Below are 18,997 nucleotides of genomic sequence, written 5' to 3' on the forward strand. Positions count from 1 at the left end.
AAGTGATGTTCAACATGGAGGAGCCCTGCTTTATCAGCTGAGGGAGGGCGGTACGTGGTAATTAGCAGGAGATTTTCTTGCCCATGTTTGACCTGATGCCATGAGACTTCATGTCGAGCTTCTTGAGTATTGTTGGAGTTGCACTCATACAGCCAAGGAGACTCTTGGTGTACAGGGCAAAATTTCAAAATTTGTGTATGATGGGAAACTTGGTAGCATTGTGAAATGAGGGGATGATAGTATGGAACTTCAAAAGGATATGGTCATGTTGTTGGAATGGACCAAGACGGCAGCTGATATTTACTGCAGAGAAGTATGAAGTTTTTAATTTTGGTAGGAAGAAAGCAGGACACGAAATAAAATACTGCAATTCAAAATGGATCGACAACAGAGAGACTTGAGGGTATATGTGCACCAATCATTGAGTGTGGCCGGACATGTTGACACTGTGATTAATAAAGCAGACAGAAGCCTGGACTTGATAAATAATGGCATAAAGTACAAAAGCAAGGAAGTCATGATAACCTTCTATAAAACACAGGTTCCGCTTCAATTGGGTATTGTGTCCAATCCTGGGTGAAGACATTAGAGGGGGTACAGAAAAAAAAATCAGGAGAATGGTTCCAGGGATAAGGATCTTCAGTTGCGTAGATAAATGAGAGAAGCTGGAACTTTTCTCTTTGGAGAGGAGAAGACTGAGAGGAAATCTGACAGAATAGGTAATGGAAAAATGTTCACATTGATTTAAGAATCGAGAACCAAAGTGCCCGGATTTAAGTTAATTGACAAAAGCAACAATGAAGCCATGAGGAGAAACTTATTCACCTAGAGAATGGTTAAGATCTGTAATGCGCTACCCTGAGAGTGTGACAAAGGCAGGCTCAACCAAGGCATCCAAGAAGGAATTGGATTATTTGGAAAGGATGAATGTGCAGGGTTACTGGAAGATGGCAGGGGGATGGTACTGGGTGAATTACTTATTCAGAAGAATGGTGCAGACAAAACGGGCGGAAGGGCCTCTTTCTGCGCAGTAATATTCCTGTGATTCTATTAGTCTGTGGTGCGAATAAGAACATGGGCAGTAGAGGTTTAGATAACTTCAGGTAAACAGGGGGTGGAATGATGGAGGCCAGGAGCACATTGGAATAGTCAAGTTTGCTGGTGACAAGGATATGGACAAGTCTTCCAGCAGCAGATGAGCTAAAGCAAGGACCTTTTGGTCCTGAAGGATATCGAATGTCAGTGGAGAAACAGAGTTTGTCTTGCAGATCGATGGAAGGATCTGATGAAAAGTAATCGATCCGAAACGTTAACTCTGTTTTCATCTCCACATATGCTGCCATACCGGCAGAATATCTATAGGACCTTCTGTTTAAATTCCACATTTCCAGCATCCGCCGTATTTTGCCTTTGTAATAACTGCACCATCTTTTTGGACATCCATTTCAGTATGAAGCACTTCTCGATAAGGTATCCCCAGGCACGATTTATTTCAAGACTCTCTCCATTCCTAATGACTCAGATATGTGCATTAGGTGCCACCATAACAATATATTGAAAGATTAAACACTTATTTTTTTAACTGGATACTCTTTCACTTTGATATTGCTGATCTATTTTAAGGATAAACCATGCTAACAATTTTCGATGGTTATAATTATTTACTCAGTAAATCAGGAATAGGACATTTACTTACTTGTACGTACTGTTTTGTTAGAGAAATGCACCTTGGGATCGAAAGGAAATCGACCTATTAAATGTGTTTATTTTTTCTCGACCGTATCTATGACAACTATGCAGCTATGCTTACTTTACCCATTTAACACCATCTTTTTTTTCATTACTTATAACCGCTTGCAAGTGGTTATTTCCGAGCCTTCGATTTTATAGGTTTAGGGACTGGTATACGCCTATCAGCTACAACTACGTAATAATAAGGGAATATGAAAATAAGGTGATAGAACCACAACACAATTCAATGGGTCAGAGCTCATCATGGTATTTCGGAAATGAAATCGCACAGGAAACTGATTGTTTAGAAGCTTAACTATTCCATTCTGTTGTTCACCTTCTAATATTGCAATCATGGGCAGCTAGAGAAGCAAATATAATTCGCAAAGCCTTTGTTCAGAATCGCCTCACCTCATTATGTACAGTGCTCTGAAAATACTCAGGACTTGACAGCCCAGTGTTGTTTACTTTGTCCATCGTTTCTTTTCTGACATGAATATTTCCGGCAGATGAATTACACACCTTGGGGCAACTGAAATCTCTCACAATCTAATTTGAATTTGTCGTGGGGGTAACTTTGTGAACGTGGGTTACCCCCAAATACTTCAACGTAGTTCGAAGGAATTTGAAGACTTCCATTTTGAATTCCACTTAGCGAATTTCTACCTTGAAAGCAACAACAAATGTATAGGTTACAGTTGCAAACAGGAAAGTTGTTCTTGCCCTTGCGCACTTTAATGGAAAAGATAATTAAACTCAAGAAGAAAATGGACGACATTACCCCTAAAGAGGTGACTAAAAAAAACGTTTGCATCTTAAATAAATCCTGGATTTTCAGCTAAATTGCTCATGTCGGAAAGACCTTCTGTATGGTCGTCAATCACTGACACGATAATGGTCATTGTAGCAGAAAGTGCTGGTGTCCCACTGTCCATGACTACAACAATCAACCGCTGTTTTGTGGCATCTTGATTCACAGTACCACCAATTACCCATATTTCACCAGTGCCTGGTGATATTGTAAAAATCCAGGGCCAGTAGCTTGGAAAATCTGTAAAAAATCCAAGCATTCTGGGCAGAGTCAGCATCAGTAGCCAATAGCTTGGTAACCAGATAGCCTGGTTCTGCAAACCTGGACATTGTCTCTATGACTGTCGAACCGAAATCTGGTACTGCATGCACGATCACGGGTGAGTTGTCATTCTGATTAAGGATAGTAACGTCCACCGAAACGTTGCTGTTGAGTGGTGGGACCGCACAATTCTGTACATGAACTTGGATCCGAAAGTTCTTTAGCTGCTCATAATCAAAAGAATATATGACACCACTCTCTGATCTGATGGATGCGTATGTAGAAACTGCAGAATTCTGTGAACGAGTCTCCAGTATAGAATAATTTAGTCGAGCATTTTGTAATACGTCTGGATCAAAGGCTGTCACAGAAGTTATGGAACTCCCAAACTGATTATTTTCCAATACATGCGTTGTATACAAGGGTTGTGTGAAACTTGGTGCGTTATCATTTATTTACGTTACTTGATGCTGGTTCCTGAATCAGTACATGCAAAGTCATATCTGGAGATGTTTTCTAAATCCAATTGTTTTTTGGTAAGCACTCTATAATAGTTCTTCGAAGAAATATCTAACTTAAATTGCTTTTTGGTAAGCACTCTATAATAGTTCTTTGAAGAAATATCTAACTTAAATGGAAGCCTTTCTGGGAGATTGAATTTTAGCTGTCCATTTCCTCCAGAATCTTGGTATGCAGTACGAAGCAGAGCCACCACAGTCTATGCAGGATCACCGGGCACGGCGCTGGGCAGGGAGGTCAGTGTCACCTCAGATCACGTAGGTCAATAATTTTCAATAGGACATCCCAATACGCCGCGGTTGCATGGAACCCCTTGTCAATTGCCTGCACGTTAATCCTAAAGCCATTATTTTCTTCAAAGTCCAGATTACCAATCTCACATTTCGAGAATCCAGATCAAATAGTTCACGGACTCCAGCAGGGGTATGACTGCTAAAAGAGTCCACTATTTCTCCAGTGGAGCCATCATCCAAGTCAGTGGCATTTAGTTTCATTAATAATGTTCTTTTGGGTACATTTTCTAGAATGCTAACCGTATAAGCTGACTGGGGAAAAATGAGCGCGTTGTCGTAGGCGTCATGCACTGGAATTATTATTTGAGCCCTGGATCTTGGAGGGACACCGCCGTCCTTGGCTATTAGAGATAATCCATGTGTCGAATGTTCTTCCCTGTCTAGGGGGTTGCCCAGCACTAAGAATGGCAATTTTTCGTCCTCACCGCCTGTCTGCACATCGGGAATAAAGTGATTGTTCTGACTAAGCCAGTAACTTTGCAAAGAGTTGGTACCGACGTCTGCGTCGTGCGCGGACTCGAGTCGGAAGTGCGTTCCTGGTGCAGTGGCCTCCGAAATAAGCAGCTGAGTGTTTGGAAAACTGGGAGAATTATGATTTACATCTAGGATCTCCACTTCAATATGGTAGAGATACAGCGGATTTTCCACCACGGCATCTAAAGCTAGCACGCAAGTAAGACTTGGTCCACTGAGCTATTCTCTGTCAATTCTTTCCTTTAGCGACGGAATCCCATTATTTAAATTCACCTTGAAATATTGTTTCTTGGGACCAGACACAATACGAAAACTGCGAGCTGAGAGCTGTTTTATGTCCAATCTTAAATCGTTCACAATGTTCCCAACAAAGGCGCCGAGTTGTAATTCTTTGGGAATGGAATACCGCATCTGGCCAGAAACTAGAATGTAGAAGATAAAAACGAAGAATAGTTGCCGCTCAAACAGCTGATATATTTTAAAACAGACCTGTGCCGCCTTCCAGAATTATGATGAGTTCAGCCCGACGCATCGAGTCTTGGGTGTCCCCCGGAAATAAAGCTGATGGGCTCCCCTTTGTTACCGCGGAAAGAAGAGCTGACGCAAAAACAATTGCGCGAATATTTGATATCGCTCATATCGTTTTAAAAATATCCTCGTGCACTTCAAGCTCTAACTTCAACTGCATATTGTGTATTCGCAAAGCGTTACGCCGTCTGCTCCCTCATTGCAGAGTTTAATTGTTAATGTCGACTGAGAGGGCAGTAGGGATCGCCAGTCAGAGCTTCACGCTCTCATTGGTGGATATAAGCACAACCAATCAAGGAGTAGCGAAAGTCTTAAAGCTGAAAAGCCTTAACAAAGCTTCGTGGATGGCTTGGATTTATACTTGTACAACTGACATTGCATCTCCTCCTTCTTGAGCATTTTTCTTCAATGTGATAGATTAAGCAACAGGACTATTTACAATGCTCCCACTTTCCATATTATGTGTGTATGAAGAGCATACATGTACGTACATCCACACAAGTAACATTCACACATACAGTTTAGGCAAAATAAATTATTTTATTTCATCATTAATCTAAGGCCACCTAATCAGCAACAATTATATTACAGGCAGGAAAATTTCCTTTTCCTTATCAATCATTATCAATAATAGAATATTGCCGTGAATACCTTTCACCTTACGCATTCATCAGGAAATAGCATACAGGGAAATGTGCAAAAAGGAGAAATTCTTACACATTTTTTCTAAAGTAATCAGTACTAATGATAATAAGTTTGGCAGCTAGGGTTTTTTTGATAGGCATGGACTGGTTTAAGTCACGTATTTATAAAACAAATGGTATGACTACTTGTAAGCTAAATCTGTTTATTCACAACTTGCTTCAAGCATATAATATCCTGACTAAACTTTCTGTTAAGCGTTCTCCTTTATAAATTTCTATCTTCGCAGTCTGGGCGATCTTGTGGCACACTAGCAGCCTTCCTACCTCTGAGCCAGAAACGCCAGGTTCAAGTCCTACTACAGAACTTGATGGCCATCAGTCTATAAATCCTTCCAATGAACCTGATGGCAGGTGAGCGTTTCCTGGTCAGCCAAACTGCAGAAGGTAACAGCAAGCCACTGTAGTAGCTTGACAAACGTAATGATGGGCCAATCCAATGGATATCCATAGTCGCCAATGCCTTCTTAGGGCATGGTACCTGATGGGGGATGATCGTCGCATTTATAATAGGAACTGCCTCTGTAAACGTCATACACTGTAATGACACTCTTCCGACCAAGGAGAATCTGCAAGTGCTACTTTTGGCTGTAGAGTGATACTAGAATATGAACGGATACAGATGGGGCATCATAATTGCTAATGTGTTTACATTAGGTGTGATCGAGGATTTTCAAATTGGACCTGAGTTATGTATGCGCTACTTGTTCTGATTATCCTCCATGCTAGAACACTGCATCACTTAAGACTCTCCTTAAATCCTCACGTGCAATATGACAGCAGATTCGTGAGGATTTATCTGTTGTATAAAGTCGGCTGCTAATCAGCTATAATATACTTTGAAACATATTTGAAAAAAGAGACATGCTGTCAAAGCTTCGAAGCTTTTTGTCTTGCACTCATCGGGACAGTCCATGAGAATACCAAAAGTAAGGGAAGCAACAATTTATACTGCATGAGAAGAGAGTGCTGATTGGTTGGTAAGTGGACTCTGATTAATATAGGTGTTACCGTGGAGAATACACCAGGGAACAATTAACTAGCAAGCTTTTGTTCAAATTCAAACCAGACAGGTCGACTCAGATTGGTCATGGCATTGCAATGTGGAATGAACCTGGGAATAGCTTTCCCCCAAGCATTTGTTTAGTTGAAAAAGGCACAATGTGTGGACATGCTCTTTCTGTCTGCAAGTCAGGCCCCTGTGTGTGCAGATGTGTAGCTTCTGGCGTTTGTACCTGAGCCACACTGCAAGCCCGACCTATAATCTTGAATTGGTTTGCAGTGTATTTCTTAGCATAATCAGGATTGTTTAGCAAGCGTTGTCCAATCGTAAAATCACATATAATGTTTGACACTATGTTTTAAGTTTTGCAACTATGAGCTGGTTGAGTATGATCTGGTGAAGAGCCAGAGCCATGTGTTATTTATTATGATCCGCCAGTCATTGGGACATATGGCCTACATACCTGGTATCACACTGACACTGAAATTTGTTTACACATTACTCATTTGTGTGATAGGCAGAACGTGTTTTTAGCTTAGCGGCAGCATGCTGTTTGTGGCGAATCCTGCTTGTGTTGCTACTGCATAGTAACAGAGCAAAACAGCTAGTTTCACCAGCTGCTCAAATTTTTCGACACACGTTACACTTCCAGGGTAATCTGAGGTAGACTGTGCACGTTTGAGGACTGACAACGACAGAAGGAACAAGTCCACACATTGTGCCTTTTTCAACCAAAGAAAAAACTTGTGGTTCATTCTCCATGGTGACAGCTTGACCAATCACAGTCGACATGCCTGGTTTGAATTTGAACAAAAGCTTTGCAGTTAACTGCTCCCTGGTGCATTCTCCATGGGAAAACCTCTACCATTGAGAATCCATTTACCAACCAATTAGCACTCTATTGTGATGCGGTATAAATTGTTGCTTGCTTTCCTATTGATGTCTTGATGAGTGCGAGACAAAGCGTTTCGATGGCATGACTCTTTTCTCAGCAATTCTCAAGTTCTGTACCACCAAACAAATACTTTCAAAAGTGCCATTAAAAAAAACGCCTAGTTTATATACAGTCTGTAACTGGATCAGTGGTAAAGCAATCTTGTAAACTTGTATTAGTATTAGTACTAGGTAGTGGTTCCTGTCTGGGATCAGTAGACATATTCGAATATCCAAGGACAAGGATGAATAACTCCACTTGGGAAGGAAAGATATAAAGGAATCAAAAAAAAGCTAGAAATCATTGTCAATTTTATACTTCGCCAGCAGCCATATACAACAACATTACAATTATACATGGATATTTGTAAAGCATTTTTGAAATTTTATGCCTGGATTTTCCCTTAAGCCACTAAGATTTCAAATTTTTGGGGCTTTCCTCAATGTGTAAGATTAGTATCTCTTAGGCAATATGAAGTTCATTTTGCTGGATCCTTTAACAGAATATGAATTGTACCGGAAACTTTGAGCCACTGCATAATCACAAATGCTTCAGAATAGTTCAAAGTAATTCGGAGAATTTTGTGGAACTTTTCCGTAAGGAATTGATTGGTTTTCAGCAGCAAAGCATGTCCAGAAAACATCATTGTGGTGAAGGTCAGTTTTGTTTCTATCGATGCTATCAATAACATCAACTAGAAGCACAGGAAATAAAAATATGTGGTTGACCTCAGACATCTGACTGAGTACCGGTTTCAATTAGAAACACGTCTGCCATCTTAAGGTAAGCCAACTTCTTTAGAGAAGGTGTGTCCCATGGTGGCGATCAATTAAAGGATTTAGCTCATGGTAAGCTGCAAGTGCTCCCCACCCCCCCACCCCACACCCCATTGTCATAAAATCAAAATAATCAACTATTTGTCTATTACCATGTTCTTCAACAATTTTCCGAATTGTCCAGATTTGCCAGTGAGGTACGATAGAGTAAATATTCCAAGGTCTATCAGCTCCATAATCTGTCAGAAAGGTCATGCACTGAAACCAATATCCCAATCAGTGGCAGACGCCATTATGGCCAGTTCACCTGGCTGAGCGAAAAGCGATGTTGTTGCTACCACTGTTGATTTATACTTGGTTCCGGGATTAATGGCACCTCAGGGGTTGACGTTCTAATCCAGAATAAATACATCCACTGAGCAGTTGCTTTTAAATGGAGGATCCCTGGACTCTTATACCACAAGTTATATCAGGAAAAATGTTCTTTGTATTCAGAAGTTTGCTGAGAAAATACAAGATTTTATGAATTGACGAAGACGCGGGAGGATGTTTACTCACTCTGATTTTCTTGCACTCTGTAGGGCATATAAACCAAACGTTCTCCTAAAACGTGGATCGAAAGCTGTCACTGAAATGACGGTGCAGCAACAGTATTCTCTATCGTTATGCTCTGTATAATATCTGCGTAGTGTATGGTGCATTGTCATTTATATTCTACCAGGATGCTTTTCTTTTTATTCTGTGAGGCTAGGGGATTATGAAACCCTGTAGTTGTACACTGTAATATGTTGATTTAAACAGCTGTTGCTAAAGTAATCGGCAACAATCCCTTAGGAATATATCTATCTTAAAGATAGATCTTTGTTATTTGCTATTTGACATTGCACCTTTCTATTTTCTTCTGAATCATTCTCTTCCACCAATAGAGACTATAATTGCACTGGACAGAGAAAGGCCTTGAAATGGACGTCACTAAGACTTCAAGGTGACCACAGGTACCATATCATTCACATCAATAATGTCCACCAGCACGACGCTGTGCTGGGTTTTTATTGTGGATATTTGTCCATTGCCTGACCAATAAACTTAAGCCACCCTTTTCTTCGTAGTTCGAATTTAATTTAATTCCACCTCTTTGATAATACACAATTACACAGTCTGACAGTAATAAGTCTACTAAAACATGACCCTATTTGGCCATTATAATCATCATCCAAGTCAATTATATTCATTTGGATGATTAGCATGTGCGTGCACATTCTCCAATGCACTCAAACAATAAATTTGTCGTTAGAGAGCAGGAATGTTGACAGGAATGACTCTCCTCTGGTTGGAATCATAGATAGCACAAAACACAGTGGGTGTGGTTGTTGGAGGTCAGTCATCTCAGCTCCAGGACATCACTGCAGGAGTTCCTCAGGGTACTGTCCCCTGCCCAACAACCTTCAACCACTTTATCAAAGACCTTCCTTCAATCACAAGGTCATAAATGGGGATGTTGGCTGATGATTGCAAATGTTCAGCACCATTTGCGACTCCTCAGATGCAGCAGGAACTGGACAATATCCAGGCTTGGGCTGACATGTGGCAAGTAATATGTGTGCCACACAAGTGCCAGGCAATGACCATCTCCGATAAGAGATAATCTAACCATCGCCTCTTGACGTCCAATGGCAGCATCATCGCTGTCTGCCCCACCATCAACATCCTGGAGGTTACCATTGATCAGAAACCGAACTGGACTAGCCATATAAATGCTGTGACTACAAGAGCAGGTCAGAGGCTAGGAATCGTGCAATGAGCAACTCACGTCCTGACCCTCCAAAGCATGTCCACCATATACAAGGCACAAGTTAGGAATGTGATGGATTACACCCCACTTGCCTGGATGAGTGCAGCTCCAACAACACTCAAGAAGCTTGACACCATCCAGCACAAAGCAGCCCGGTTGATTTGGACCACATCTGCAAGCATTCACTCCCTCCACCACCGGCGTACAGTAGCAGCAGTGTGTATCATCTATAAGATGCACTGCAGGAATTCATATAGGCTCCTTAGCACCTACCAAATCCACGACCACTACCAGCAAGAAGGACAAGGGTAGCAGATAGATGGGAACACCACCACCTGGAATTTCCCCTCCTAGTCACTCACCATCCTTGCTTGGAAATATATCGTCGTTCCTTCAGTGTCACTGTGTCAAAACCCTAGAACTCACTCCCTAAGAGAACTTTGGGTGTATCTACGCCACAGGGATTGCATTGGTTCAAGAAGGCATCTCACTACCACTTTCTCAAGAACAACTACCAATGGGCAAGAATTTCTGGCCCAGCCAGAGAAGCCCAAATCCTGTGAATGAATAACAAAAAAATAAATTAAATAATGCCCACGGTTATAATCTGAGCAGGGACAACAATATTGATGAGTTAATATTAACCTGCGTGTTGATTTCTTTTCTATAACAAAGCACTTTTCGAATGTTTACAATGACTGCCATTCTGCAGGTCGGGGCGTCGAGAATAAAATAGTTGTTTGGAGCGAGATGATAACTTCCCACGTTAGCATTGTAGCTGTTGCATATAATAATATGTGTAGTGAGCTCCGCAGAAAGCTGCAGGAAAAGTGTTGGAGTACGAAATCTAAGAAATCTGTATTTAAACCAACACACAGAATATATAATTATCTCTGAAGCACTACAAACAGTACCACCGTTGACTCGCCCTGGTTTACTGACAGGATCCACATTTTTTGGCAGACAGGTTATCCATTTTAAGAATGCAATAAACCGGAACTTCAGGAAATAAATTGAGATAATCAATTAACTACAACAAAATTCAATTATCTTACTCTTGTCACCATTGCCTTTAAGAATGTCAAGCTTTTTCTTCCATTTAGAAGATATTAGGTTCGATGCTGTACTTGCTGAGATACATCAGGCTGGAGTACACTAATACGCTTAGTTTCTGAAGGACCATGCCCACCTAGCCTGGCAAAAATAAATCATCCAATTTGAGTATAATGATGCATCCTTTATCCGTCCATTACAAAACAAGGGTGGTAGCCATGTGTGGCAATTGCAGAGGAATTTTGCTCGTTCTTATTGCACGGAAAATGCCTCTCAAGATTATCACAAACTGTTACGTTGAGCATACAGCTGAGTAATACTTGCCTGATAATAAACATAAAGAGTACAGATATGCTTCTGACTGCTGAACAATTTTAGGAGAAAAAAAAACCTGGCCATTTACTGTGCATTTGCTAATCCTACAAGCACCTGTTGTACAATCAGAAGGCATGGCCTCTGGCACCTTCTAGCCAAACTTGCTTGCTCCGAAAATGTTGTCCATATCATCCACGAGCTTTAGGATTATATGAAACACAGAGGATGTTGCAGCTTCCAATCCATTTCCTATCTTCAATTGGGTGAAACAAGTCGTATGGTTTATTTTCCACCTTATTTAGAATCTTGTTTGGTCCGAAGCTTAGTTTTGCCCGCATAAGATTTCATAAAATGGTATACATTCGCATCAAGAAGCATGGAGCATTGTACAATTTCCACTGTTGATGTTCCAAAGGTAAGGCATCTAAAAAACATGTTTGGGCGGTCTTCTTTGCCAAAGACCGTTCACTAGATGTCCATATATTAAGGAATCTCCAGCTCTTGGGATTTACACCAAAATTGGGGGTGCTGTCCCAGCCTGATAGAATCATTCACACAAAATCAATGGCTTACAACCAATATTCTAGACAGTTTCATCAGCATAAGCGAAATGCAGTCGGGGAGGATTGGCCCTGGGGATCCTCACCATTGGCTCGGGACTCCATGAAGTATCATGGCATCAGGTTATACATGGTCAAGGAAGCCTCCTGCTGATTACCGCCAACTGCCCTACCTCAACTTAATGTCCCTAAATGCTGAATACAATTTGTAAGACTGGCTTGATAGCACCACTACTGACTTGGCTGGCTTAAGGGCACATTTGACTGACCACCAGGTGGTGAGGCGCTTAAACAAAGAGGAGGAGACTCAACGGATGCCCCTACTGTCGATGATGGCTAAGACAGCAGATAGTGCAAACAATTGGCTGAAGAGTTTGCCACCACCTTCAGCAAAAACATTGAGTGAGTGATGCATATTTCGGCTTCTCTTGAGCTCCCCATTATCATCATCAAATATGCCAGCCTTCATCAATTCCATTCACTTCACCTGATCTCAACAAATGGCTGAGTGCAATGGATGCAGCTGAAAATCGCATCTGACGACTCGTGCTCCAAAACTAGCCACAACCCGAACCAAGGTGTTCCAGTACAACTTAAACAGTGGCATCCATAAGACAATGTGGGAACTTGCCCAGGTACATTTTGCTCACAAAAAGCAAGACAAATCTTATCCAACTAATTGCTGTCCTATTAGTTCCCTACTAATTATCAGCAAAGTGATGGAAGGCGTCATCCACAGTGTTATCAAGGGCCACTTTCTCAGCAACAACCTTCTCGCTGCTGTCCAGTTTAGTTGTCACAAGGCTCCAGAGCTCATGACAGCATTGGTCCAAACATAGGTTAAAGAGCTAAAAGCCAATGATGAGGTGTGATTGGTTGCCCTGGATATCAAGGCAGCATTTGACTGGGTGGATGCCGGGTGGCCTTCAGGAGCCTGAGTAAAATTGAAGTCAATGGTAAGAAAGAGGAAAATTTTCTACTGGCTGGAGTCATACCAAAAACAAAGGAATGGTTGTGACTATTAAAGGTCATTCATCTCATCACTGCAGAAATTACTCCAGGCAGTGCCATAGGACCAACCACCTTCAGCTGCTTCATAAATGACCTTCTTCCATCATAAGGTCAGAAATGAAGATGTTTGCTGACGATAGTAGACTTTCAGCACCATTCGCAACTCCTCAGATAATGAAGCAGTCCATGGTGGCAAGGAGCGAATTTTGGGCAACATTCAGGTTTGTGCAGATAAGTGGCAAACAACACACAAGTAACAAGTAACATTCACACAACGTGAGTGCCAGGAAATGATCATCTGCAAAAAGAGATAATCTAACCATTTCCCTTTGACATTCAACAATATTACCATTGCTGAATTCCCGAACCATCAACATCCTGAGCATCAGCATTTTCGAGAAACTTAACTGAACCAGCCATATAATTATTGTGACTACAAGCACCGATCAGAGGTTGGAAATTCTGTGGCTAATATTTCACCTCCTGACTCCTCCATTTACAACACAGCAGTCTGGAATGTGGTGAAGTATTCTCCACTTGCTTGGATGAATGCATCATCAACAACGTACAAGGAGCTTGATAACATCCAGAAACAAAACACCCCACTTGATTGGCATCTCACCCACGGCCTTAAACATTCACTCCCTCCACCACAGGTGCAATGTGGCCGCAGCGTGCACCATCCATAAGATGCACTGCAACAATTCACCAGTCTCCTTCGAAATCACCTTCCAAACTCATGGCTTCTAGCACCCAGAAGAACAAAGGTAATAGGCACATGGGAAGGCCAACACTGCACGTTCTCCTTCAAGTCATAACCCATCCTAAATTAAAAATACATTGCCCTTCCTTCCCTGTCACTGAGTCAAAAGCCTGTGGCAGAATTTTACAGTGCTCCGCTAAATAGCTTGCAGGCGTAGGCTGGTGCATTCATCCTCGCCACCATTGAGACAGTTGACACCTGTTAAGCCTTGGGCATGAAAGGGAAGTCCCCCAAGGGCCCACTTTCCACATTGTGCGATCCCCCATAGGATCTGCACCTCGCAGTTGCCTTCTCCTCCTGGCTTCCCCATAAAGACACGATGCCAACTCTGCCCATCCACCCGCACCCCCCCGCCCCCACCCCGTTCCCCAACCCCCATTCCTTGCCTTGCCTCCCTGCTGGGACCTCAGCTGTTCACAATTCAAATAAATGACTTGGATGAAGGGATTGAAGGGATGGTTGCCAAATTTACTGATGACACATAAATGAGCAGGAAAGTAAGTTGTGAAGAGAATATAAGAAGGCTACAAAAAGACTTAGATAGGCTAAGTGAGTGGGCAAAGATCTGGAAAATGGAGTATGATGTGGAAAATATGAAATTGCCAATTTTGCAGAAAGAACAACAGAGAAGCATGTTATCTAAATGGTGAGAGATTGTAAAGCTCTGAGGTGCAAAGAGATCTGGGTGTCCTAGTGCATGAATCACAAAAGGCTAGTATGCAGGTACAGCAAGTAACTAAGAAAGCTAATAGAATGTTATCATTTATTGCGAGGGGGATTGAGCACAAAAGTAGGGAGGTTATGCTTCAGTTGTACAGGGTACTAGTGAGACCACATCTGGAGCACTGTGTACAGCATTTGCTCCTTATTTAAGGGAGGATGTAAGTGCTTTGGAAGCAGCTCAGAGGAGGTTTACCAGACCAGTAACTGAAATGGGTGATTTGCCATCTGAGGAAAGGTTCTTCTGAGGTGACAGACTTGGCTTGTATTGGCTGACATTTAGAAGAGTAAGAGATGACTTCATTGAAAAATATAAGATCGTGAGACGTCTTGACAGGGTGGATGTGGAGAGGACGTTTCCTCCTGTGGAAAAATCTAGAACCTGGGGTCACTGTTAAAAGATAAAGGTTGGTCCATTTAAAACAGATGAGGCAAAACTTTTTCAGTCATGATCGCGAGTCTTTGGAAGTTCCTTCCAGGAAGGGTGGCGGAAGCAGATTCTTTGAATATTTTTAAGACAGAGGTGGATGGATTATTGGCAAGCAAGCGGGTGATAGGTCATCAGGGGTAGGTGGGATACAGGTTTCAGGTTACCATCAGATCAGTCATTATCTTATTAAAAGGCGGACCAGGCTCAAGGGGCTGAATGGCCTGCTCCTGCTCCTTGTTCATATGTTTTATGTAGGTATGACCCCTTCCTGACATGAGATGTTCAGAACTTAACTGTTCTTAGTTTCTGGGACGGAAAACCTGGGGACTGCTTGTATTACCCATTCTGAACATTGCTGCCACTGGCAGCTCTTTGAGGCGGGACGTCTGCCCAAGCGACGGTCGGAAGTCTTGTCTCCAGCCAATCAAAATTCTTCGAAAGGTTAAATGATCATGGAGCTGCTGTGACCAGAAGGGGTGCATTCCCTTTCGACTCTTCAAGTGGAGAACCAGGAAACCCCGCCATCTGAAAAATCCCGCAAGTGAACGTTTACTTTTTGAATTCCAGTGGCTTCCAATGTGCTGTTTGTCCCTTGTTTTTCATGTTTTTGCTTTCAGATAGACCTGTTCCTTATTCTGACGTTTGCTCTCACTATGGAAAAGGCTTTATCTCTTTGCTATTACCATTCCCTTTGCTATTTGTCCCAGCACACATTTGTCAATTAATCTCTCCCTCCCTCTACCCTACCCTACCCTCCCTGCCCTCCCCATTTAGATGGCATGAAACTCGTCAGATTTCTGCCGTCATTTAGAACTTCATAAGAGTCGCATTCGACTTAAAACGTTCACATTGTCTCTCTCAGATGCGATCCAGACTTGCTGAGGTTTTGCTCCAACCCTTTCTGCTTTTATTCCAGTGTGTACTATGCATGTAGACATTGACTTTCCGACATGGAACATGTTTCACTGTGCGGTCCTAATAACGCTGACGCCACGAATAAGCAATTGATACAAATCTTTGTCTTTAGCAAAATGCACTTTAAGATATTCTTACTGGGTAGCGGACAGACTTCTGCTGATGAAGTTTAAAAATTATCGAAATATCAGACAAGCATTGCTGAAAATGACACATTGTCCAAGCTTCTTGCTTGCACTCACCAAGACAGCCGCGAGACTGCCAAATTTGAAAGCGAGAAACAATTTATATTGCATGAGGAAAGGGCGTTGATTAGATGGCAAGTCAGCTCTGATTGGTTGAGGTGCTGCCATTTGGAATTGTTCCTCGTGGTTTTAATTAATTCAATGCCTGGAAAAATTCCTTCTGGCAGAGGACAGGTCCCTGTGTATGAATATATGTAACTTCTAGCGATGCTACCATGCAAGCCCGAGACAGAATATTAAATTGGTTGTTAGTGTAATTATTAGTGCGATCGGAAGTGTTTTCTCATGCAGTACAAGTTGTTTCTCCCTTTGTAATTTGACAATTTACATCCGCCTTGATGAGTGCAAACCAAAAGGCTTCCGTGTCTCTTTTACAGCAGTACTTAAGTTTCGTGCTACCAAACGACTATTTATCAAGCAAGAATACTGGGTGCAATGGAACCCATCAATGTTATAAAATGAATATTCGTGACCTAAATTTATCGGATATTTGGTAATTGTCTCACCTCGCTAGACCGTTTGTCAGAATACGCATTTTTCGCATGTCCTTCATTCACACAGTTTTCAACCTTGACGACATTCGGATTTTTTCCTAAACTAGATGTTTTGATAAATGTAACGTCTCTGTTGGCCGAACGCAAGGTCGAATAGGACTCGTAGCGGAAATGCTGAGAGAGAAGGTCACCTCCAAATACTTCGACATAATTCTCAGGAATTTGTAGATTCCGATTGTCTTTTTGCAATCCATCCAGATGATCACATGGTTCGAAACAGCAGTAGGCACAGTTGTGGCTGCTGCATCCGATTCTGTGTCTGAGCACTTTAGTGGCAAGAACAATTACAATCACAAAAAGTACTGACGACGTTGCCGCCAAGGCTATAACTAAGTAAAGACTGAAATCAGAAGCAAACGTGGGATCATCTGACCAACCAGAGACATCCGAAAGTCTTTCTGCACCAATATCCGTCACTGTTAAGAGGAGGGTCATTGTGGCCGGAAGTGATGGTTTACCGCCGTCCTTCACCAGGACAACTAGACGTTGCTTATTAGAATCCCTGTTATCAATACTGCGGATTGTCCAGATTTACCCCGTGACAGGCGCAATAGTAAAAAGGCCAGGGTCAGTAGATTCTAACAACTGATAAGAGAGACGTGCATTTTGACCAGCATCGGCATCAATTGCGGTCGCCTTAGCTACTAGATATCCTGAGTGGGCGGAGCCGGGGATTGTCTCAACCACCGTTGATCCATATTCGGCTTGCGGGGCACGATCACCGGGCTATTATCATTCTGATCCAGAATGATGACCTCCACTGTCACGTTGTCCTCCAATGGCGGTGACCCAGTATCCTGGGCTTGGACTCGGATCTGAAAAGATTTAAGCTGCTCGTAAGCGTAGGAGCGCCGAGAGAATATGCTGCCTGTTTCCGAATTTATCTCAACATAATAAGATACGGGAGAACCTTGAACCAAAGTCTCTAAAATGGAATAGGACAGGAGAGCGTTTTGATCAAGATCCTGAGCAGTCACTAAGCATATTGATGTTCCTATGACGTTGTTGTCTGTCACATAGGTGGTATATAAAGACTGCGTAAAGCGGGGCGCATTATCGTTAATGTCTGAAATCTGCACCGTGATGTATTTGTAAGCGGAGATGGGACGAGCATCATTGCATAAGATTGTAACATTGTGCTCCGAGACTGCTTCACGATCGAGCAGCTGATCAGTAACCAATCTGTAATAATTGTCAAAAGAGGGCTCTTGTTTGAAGGGAACGTTATTTGCAACCCGGCAGCGATGTTCGCCATAATCTCCAGAATCTGCATCCGTTACAGCGATCAGGGCTATCACAGTCCCTGCTGGAGCATCCTCCCGTACGGGACTTGACAAAGGTGTAACTGTCACTTCAGGGGCGTTGTCATTAACATCTGTTAACTCCACCAGGACATTACAATACGGAGGAACTGCTACGGTACCCCGGTCCTCAGCTTGTACATTAATCTCATAAACAGTAGATTCTTCGTAATTTAGATTTGCTTTAACTCTGTTAACCTTGTTTTGAATCTATGGTAAACAGTTCTCGGACTCTAATGGACGCGTGGCCGCTAAAAGAGTACACGATCTCTCCCTTAGAACCTTCATCTAAGTCAGATGCATTTAGTTTGATTACCAATGTTCCTATCTGTGCATTTTCTAACAATCGCACCGTATAAACCGACTGAGCAAAAGTAGGCACATTGTCGTTAACATCCTTTACTGTGATCATTATGTTAGCAGTGCCAGTCCTCTGCGGGACACCGCCGTCCTTGGCAATTAGGACTAATCTGTGTGTCTCTTGTTTCTCTCGGTCCAGAAAGTCCTGTAGCACTAACACCGGTAGTTTTCCATCCCCACTACGCGTCTGTATATCCAGGGCAAAATGCAAATCGGGAACCAGCTGATAGGTCTGTAGGGAGTTTGTTCCAACGTCCGGATCGTGCGCGCTTTCAAGCGGGAAGCGCGATCCTGGAGCTGCCATTTCAGATATTTCCAAGCTGAACTGAATCGGTGGAAAACTGGGCGCATTGTCATTCACATCTAGGATTTCCACTTCCACACGGTACATATTCAGTGGATTTTGTATCACACCCTGTAAAGTTAAAATGCAACTGATGCTCGACCCACAGATTTGTTCCCTGTCAATGTTGTCGTTTACGTACAAAATCCCCTTATTTAGATTCACGTCCAAAGATTGCTTCTCAGCACTCGATACAATCTGAAAATCGCGAGCAGATAGTTGTTTTGCATCTAATCCCAAATCGTTTGCTATATTTCCGACGAAAGCACCGAGGCTCAAATTCTCCGGTATCGAATAACGAATCTGTCCAGAAATTACCTGCCAAAACGTAACATGAAGCACAATATTTGCCATTTTATCCACCAACTTATTTTAACAAAGGCCATTTCAACAACGACCAATCTCGCGTATGGCAGAGCGGCCATGCCTTGTTCAGGAATATTATTGTATATTTTTCCTTCATCGAAGAAGACAGACATCGAAAAATATGCATGTTTACTTGAATCGCCGAGTTGATTTCTGGAATGTGAGCTTATTTCTCGTAGAATAATCCTCGCTTCCACGCGTAACATTGCCAGTGTTATACGGCAGCCATTCTAACTCC

At 42.3% G+C, this 18,997-nt stretch overlaps 1 pseudogene; it reads right to left on the reverse strand.

Moving 5' to 3' along the window:
* Positions 1–3,594: 3,594 nt before the first annotated feature.
* Positions 3,595–18,779, reverse strand: LOC121281385 (annotated as a pseudogene).
* Between the last annotated feature and the right edge of the window lie 218 nt (positions 18,780–18,997).

The sequence above is a fragment of the Carcharodon carcharias genome, chromosome 8 (genome assembly GCF_017639515.1).
Source record: "Carcharodon carcharias isolate sCarCar2 chromosome 8, sCarCar2.pri, whole genome shotgun sequence".
Taxonomy (NCBI): domain Eukaryota; kingdom Metazoa; phylum Chordata; class Chondrichthyes; order Lamniformes; family Lamnidae; genus Carcharodon; species Carcharodon carcharias.